Source organism: Taudactylus pleione, unplaced genomic scaffold (assembly GCF_031769625.1).
Source record: "Taudactylus pleione unplaced genomic scaffold, aTauple2 ptg000518l, whole genome shotgun sequence".
In the NCBI taxonomy this organism is placed as follows: Eukaryota; Metazoa; Chordata; class Amphibia; order Anura; family Myobatrachidae; genus Taudactylus; species Taudactylus pleione.
In genome coordinates, this window is record NW_028284920.1 from 12,369,733 (window position 1) to 12,377,445 (window position 7,713).

Here is a 7,713-nt window from a genome sequence, read left to right on the forward strand (position 1 = left end):
TTTATGTTTTTTACAGGTGTCGTGGATGCCACTGGACAAGTGGACGTGAATGGCTACAGGGATTATAGGTGAGTATGCGTGAGTGTACATGTATGTTTTAATAAAATTATATTTTCACGGTGCGTGTCTTCTAGTTATTTGGTACCAGCAGGCTCTTAATGCCCCACATACTGGTACTTTTGGTTCTCCAAGTACCAGCATGCGGGGGAGGCTTGCTGGGGCCTCTAGTTCTCCAGTAAAAGACAATATTAATCATTCTATTTTTTCTTTACCCCAGGCTATCAGCTCAGGTGCCTTGGAGAAGGGGAACCCCTTTATTGGGGGGTTCCCCACATCCCCAGGGATCCCTGGCATGGCCTGACTAGCGGTCAGGTGTCAATGCTTTGGCCATGGGAGCCGGTGAAAAGGTACCACGGCTGTGGCATTACACCCATGCTAGAAAGAGCCCGGTGCTGGGGTATGCAGACGGGAAGCCGGCGTGCCTAATCCCGACTGCTTAATCCCGGCGAGGGTTAAATGACAGGCGTCTAAATCTGACGCCTGTCATTTTACCTACGCCGGGAGATCGGAGCCCGGCATCCTGATCGAAGTGATGCCGGGCGCTGAGCACGGACAGCCGCGGGGGGGAGTTAGGGTTCCCGGGGGGACTTAGGGTTAGGCAACCCCCCGGGAGGTTAGGGTTAGGCTAGGCGGAGGGAGGGTTAGGCACCCCCGGGGGGGGACTTAGGGATAGGCACCTCCCCCCGGGGGACTTAGGTTTAGGCGGCAGGGAAGGGTGCAGTAGTTCTCCCTATGTAGTGCCACTTATATAATGCCCCCAGTAGTAGACCCACCTATGCAGTGCCTTATGTGGTGGTCCCCCCTATGCAGTGCCCCCATTAGTGCCCCTTATATAGTGCCCCAGTAGTGCCCCCCCAGCAGTGCCAGAGCCCCCAGTAGTAGTCCCTCCTATGCAGTGCCCCTTTTATAGTGCCCCCAGTAGTGCCCATTAGATAGTACCCCAGAGCAGTGCCCCCAGTAGTGCCTACCCCAGCAGTGCCAGTGCCCCCAGTAGTGCCTCCCCCCAGCAGTGACATTGCCTCCACTAGTGGTCCCCCCTTGAAGTGCCCCCAATATAGTGCCCTCCAGTAGTGCCTCTCCCAGCAGTGCCCCCTACATATACAACACAAAATACACACAAAAAAAAACCAAACACTTACCTGTATCCCCGCTCCTGTGCCCGCCTCCGTCCGTGAGCCGGAATGTGCACCCCGGCTCCGGCAATGCTTCCCTCTGTGTAGCTCCGTCTGGGAGGGTTGTGCGCATGGCGCACAGCCCGTCCACTGCCGATTCAGCTGCCAGCACTTCCGCGTCAGGTGGTATGAAAGCCACCTGACGCGGAAGCGCTAACATCTGAACTGGCAGGGGCCTGGCCGGACAGCGCTGCGCAGGCGATCATGGGTGGCATGGGGATGGTGCAGAGATGGAGACAAGGCTGTCTCCATCTCTGAATAAAAAAAAATATTGGTTGGTCAGGGGGGGGGGTTTCTGTGTACTTAGAAACCCCCCCTCCATGCGCTGGTGGGGTGGGTTAGGTTTAGGCGCTTAGAGGGGGGATTAGGGTTAGGCACTGGGGGGGAGGTTAGGGTTAGGCACCCCTAAGGGACGGTTAGGGGGTAGAATAGGTTAGTGAATACTTACCTGGGGACAATCGGGATTTTCATTCTTGTCGGGCTGCCGCTTTCGGGATTTGAACTGCCGGCCAGGGGTCCGGCGGTAAATCATACCGATTCCGGTGCTGGTTGCGCAGAATACTGGTGACCCCCTACTCACTTTGTTCCCCATAGTTCCACAACCAGGACCGGCTCACTGAGCCTGCTGCTGGTTGATGAAAATATTGGGGGACTGCGAGTGTTCATGTATGTTTTAATAAAATTATACTTTCACGGTGTGTGTGTCTAGCACCCTGAACCCTGCAGTTCCATTACATATTTATTTATTTTTATGAAGGTAATGTTTAATTATGTATTTTCTCTCATCATTTTCAAACATGTATAAACACTCCACAGTTCTTTTATACAGGCAAATATTAATGGGCAACTTTTAGTCAATGTGATTAAATCTCCTGAGACTCTTAGAACACACTGTGCTGCTGATTACACAGGTCAAAAGAGCATTTCATGTCCTAAATTACCTAAAAAACTAAACAAATTACTAATTTGCTCATCTCACTATAGTCAATGGATGTGCCTAATCGCTATACAATTAATTGATCATCTCCTTAAAGTCAATGAACATGACTAATCACAACACAAATAAATTCTGGCATGAAGTGATCAGAGGCAATGGTTACACTACACAGTCATTAAAAACGCTGCAAAATGGGCAATAAATGCTAAGCGAATAAATATTGCTTGTGTAGTTTAACCCAATGGTTCCTAAACTTGGAATCATGGCACCCTAGAGTATCAGCATTTTGTTCATGGCACCCCTAGACCAAAAGTTTCTTATGAAGAAACTTATACCCCTATAAGCTAAAACCCGGGTTATTGCAGGGTTAACCCGGGCAGCTCCCGTGGTGTAAAAGGGGTGAGGGTTGGATCGCTGGGTCATGTGACCCGGCAATCTAACCCAGGTAAATAGCAGGGTTTAACACGGGAGTAACCTGTGAAACCCTGCTGTGTGTACAGCGCACTTCGGGTCTTGATGACCTGCAGTGCGCCGCAAGCTGGCCGATTGGTCCGGCTTCAGTTGCACTTGGAGAAGACGTCATCTCGAAGCATCCACTGTCATGCCGGAAAAGCTGGGTCTACGCAGACCCGACTGCGGTGTGAGCGGCGCCAACTCGGGAATATCCCGAGTCGGCGCCGGCTAAATTCCGGGTCTGATCCGGATAGGAACCCTGTTCCAACTCCGGGTCACACCCGGAATTTTGGTGGAAAAGGGGTATTAGTAAATTGTGTTTACCCGCCATTCTTAGGGTGACTTATGCAGTGGTGGACCAGGTTGCGCTTCTATTTGTCCACATATTTTATAATTGGCTGCCATCAGCACTGGTTTTGCCTATCATATTGACAATAAATAATATGATTTGGTCCTGGACGACCATATCGTGGCACCACTGTAAGTGCCCCGCGGCACCCCAGTGTGCTACGTCACTGAGATTTTGTTGATTTGGGTTGGGACCCTTAGGACTAGCTATAGGTGCTGGAGAGTAAACAAAGCCAGATTGCCCGACTATAAAATTCCTTGTGCAAGTTTACTAGCAGTAGAAGCAGTGGCGTAACTAGGGTGTTTGGAGCCCGCGGCAAATGTAAAAATGGAGCCCCCCCGCGACGAAGGCGTGCGTGGCAAAAAAATGGGCGTGGTCACTTAAAAATGGCGCGTGTCAACATGACACACCCCTTTATCGACACTCTGAACATTTCTTTCCATATGCACCTTAATCCCAATATTGCCTCTTATACAGTACCCCCAGTATACAATGTCCCCAGTTGTGGTCCCTCTTATGCAGGCCCATTGTAGTGCCCTTATACCGTACCCCCAGTAGTGGTCCCCCTTATGCAGCCCCTAATTAGTTCCCCTTATACAGTACCCCCATTATGCAATGCCCCCAGTAGTGGTCCCCCTTATGCAGCCCCTCATTAGTTCCCCTTATTCAGTGCCCCAGTAGCGGTCTGCCTTATGCAGTGCTCCCCCCTATGAAGTGCCCCCAGTAGTGGTCCCCCTTATGCAGTGCTCCTTTATATAGTGCCTCCAGCAGTAGTTCCAATGTCTGTCTGACTCTCATTGGCTGCTGGTTAACACACACATCGTTGCCGCACTGGCGACGATGTGTGTGTTACTGCACAGCCTGAGACCGCCCGCCTCCCACCCTCCTCCTGGCGCTATTAGGTAAGCGCTCAGGGGGAGGGAAGGTCTCGGCTGTGCAGCAAAGGACCGGCGCTGAGCGCAAGGAAGCCTAGCGCCGGTCCTTTGTAAATGTGTAGCACTGACCGCACACACTTCGGACAGCACTACACTGCCTAATTAGGGCGGGTCGGTACCGTGCCGCCAGTCCTATGGTGCCCAGGGCACACACCCTGCCCGACCCCCCTTAGTTACGCCACTGAGTAGAAGAATGGTATTGAGAACAGATGCAGGATAGCAAGATTACCTGCGGCTGCAGCAGAGTGTAGAATGTTGAGAGGCAGACTGCAATGAACTAGAACTGGGTGCTGGAAGAACAATTAAGTAGGCTGGAATGAAAAATGCTGTGAGTACTGGAGCAGGAGAGTGTGAACCAATACTGAAACATGTCTTCTGGAGAGCACTGGAGCCAAATGCTTTTTAAGTAATTACTGGAGCAGGTGTGCTGGAACACACTGAGGCAGAATGCTTGTGAAGCAAAAACTGGAGGAAGATTGCTGGAACACATGGAGGCAGAATACGTTGGTACAGGTTTTCTGGAAAGCACTGAACAGAATGCTGAGAAGCAATACTAGAATGGGTTTCTGGACAGCACTAAGACAAAACCTGAACCAGAAGAAGGCGTACAGATCCTCAAAGAGAGATGTTGTTCTGGCAATGAGTAGTCAGCAGTTCCTGGGTTAAATATGGCTCCCTTAGAACTGATAGGCCGAATGAATCATGTGACTGGAGTTGCTGGACTAGTTTGTCATAGTGGATCATGTAATACTGTCCTATATAGCAACAACCATGATACAGAACAGCAGGAAGTGCACGTTTACAGATAAGTGAGTACAGGTATCAGGGATGCCGCAGGCCAGCTGGGACATAGATTGGCATGAAATGACAGCGCCAGACCCAGTAACGGGCACTAGGAACCTGATGTGTGACAGGCACCCAGTTTGGGAACCACTGTTTAACCAATGAGATCTGTTGGTTTCTCATTGTTTCCTACAGACTCGGCTATAGAAGCAATTTTACATCGCCTTCAATAACATAATGCCAAAATTTGATGGTTTTGCATGTCGATTAATCTTATCCATACAAATTAATACAATGAATGATCAATCACTTCTAAAGACACTCTTAAGCAATTCTGGGTAAGAAAGGTATAGAGTTTAATTTTGCAATGAAACACATCAAATCGCATTTTTATTTCTTAAGAAATTAATATTCTGGGATATAATCACAATGAAATTCACACATAAAGTTTCAGTTTAAGAGGGTGTACAGCTGGGATATTATATAGAATTATATATAAAAAAAAAAGAGGTCAATGATTGGTCCATCCCTGTATATAAATCCAACATTCAGCAGTTTCAACTGAACATTTCTAGTCCCTGAGGCTGGTGACATAATTACATAACCTCTGACTTTCATTGGCTCACGAGTGATGCAAAATAGACAAGCAATTACATTAGTGGTTTTACCTGCTTTCTATAAAGAATAAAAAACCCCCACCAAAATGGAAATACAGGTTGAGTCTCCGATATCCAAATATTCCGAGATACGGAATTATTTTGGCATGACTGAGAAAATGAACCCTTTGATTGTTGATAGTTCAATGTACACAAACTTTGTCTAAGGCACAAATTATTAAAAATATGGTATAAAATTACCTACAGGCGTATAGGGTGTATGTGAAATATAAATGAATTTCATTTCTGTACACAAACTTTGTTTGAGCCACAAAATGATTGAAAATATTGTATAAAATTACCTGCAGGCTGTGTGTATAAAATGTATATAACACATAAATGCATTCTGTGTGTATATGGTGTATATAACACATAAATGCATTCTGTGTGTATATGGTGTATATAACACATAAATGCATTCTGTGTGTATATGGTGTATATAACACATAAATGCATTCTGTGTGTATAAAATGTATATAACACATAAATGCATTCTGTGTGTATATGGTGTATATAACACATAAATGCATTCTGTGTGTATATGGTGTATATAACACATAAATGCATTCTGTGTGTATATGGTGTATATAACACATAAATGCATTCTGTGTGTATATGGTGTATATAACACATAAATGCATTCTGTGTGTATATGGTGTATATAACACATAAATGCAGGCTGTGTGTATAAGGTGTATATAACACATAAATGCATTCTGTGTGTATATGGTGTATATAACACATAAATGCATTCTGTGTGTATATGGTGTATATAACACATAAATGCATTCTGTGTGTATATTGGGGTCCCATTCCGAAGATATTTCATTATGATATGCAAATATTTCAAATTACGGAATATTCCGTTATCCAAAATACCCCTGGTCCCAAGCATTTTGGATATGGGAGACTCAACCTGTATTTAGGTAAGTATAAACACATTACTTATTGCAGGTACATGATTTCACTCTGTGAGCTGTCTGACAGCTACTATTAATGTTGTTGAAATTCTTTCAAGGTAAGAATTGCCAGAAATTCCATTGCTTAAAAAGGATTGTCCAATTTCAGACAAGTTCCTTCTTAATGCCATACCCACCTTACATAGTAAATAGTTGGTAGTCCCTTACCAGTTACCTGAATCCAATAAGCAGTCTAAAAATCTTATCTAATGCAACTGCTGCAGGACTCAGTCTGTCTAGTTTCCAAAATATTTAACAACTTTGTTGCCTGACACTTATATTTTATCCTTTGATCTACCTACTCTCATACTGGGTGATTTCAACTTCCCCATTGACAACCCAAGCATCTGCATCCACTAAACTTCTTTTACTTACTTTGGTCTCTCCCAGGGGATTACATCCCCCACTGTCTGTGATAGACACTACCTTGACAGTGTTTTCTTCAGCCCCATCTCTAGTCTATTCCACCTTTTGATTAGAACTTCATTTCTTTGAGCCTCATCTTACCGCATGTTCCCTACTACACCCAAATCCACACTCACTCAGCGACAAATATTCTTGACCTGATAAACTGCTCAAATTCACTGAAATAACTACTCCACATATAGGGCCTCATTCAGAGGCGGTCGGAGGATGCAAGCGGTCGCTCAGAAACTGGGCGGCCACTTGCATCCTGACCGCCCGCCTCTGTTGCGGTCGTTAGGCTGTGGGTTAACACCTACAGCTCTAACGACCGCTAGGGTGATGGTCTCGATGGTCATTGACCATCGCGACCATCGGGGCTTACGACGAGACCCTAAGGTAGGGTCTCACTTGTCGTAAGCCCCGGAGAGCTTCTGGCTCTGTCAGAGCCGGAAGCTCTCCACTGACATCACTAGTGATGTCAGTGGGGCCTCCCCCAAATGGCAGGCGTTCCCATGGGAACGCCTCCGTTTGGGCTGCCACCCCCCCGGACTGCCTTCCAAAAGGGGCGAGGTGTCAATCAACATCGACAGCTCGCCCCCTTTGGAAAGAGACCCGCTACGACCAGCGCTGTCGGTCGTAGCGGGTCTCACGCATGCGCACGAAGGAGCCGGCTACCTCGTGCGCATGCGCACTAGACAAACATCGCGGCGGCCGTGTGGTCGTAGACCGTACGGCCGCCTCTGAATACAGCCCATAGTCTCCAATAATGAAAACCACAAACAGACCCATTATCTGCAAAAGTGCTTCTACGCCAGTGGAAGATATAATCTTGATCCTATGCTTACTTCATCCACAATTTAATCATCCTCTCATTCTACAGCATTGTTCTTTCACTTGCCAAACAAACATACTTCCCATCTCTAATATCCACCCTGTCTTCAGCCCCCGTTGACTGCCTGCCACCTTGCTTCTCTGTCCACCAGCACCTTCACCTCTTTTAGTCC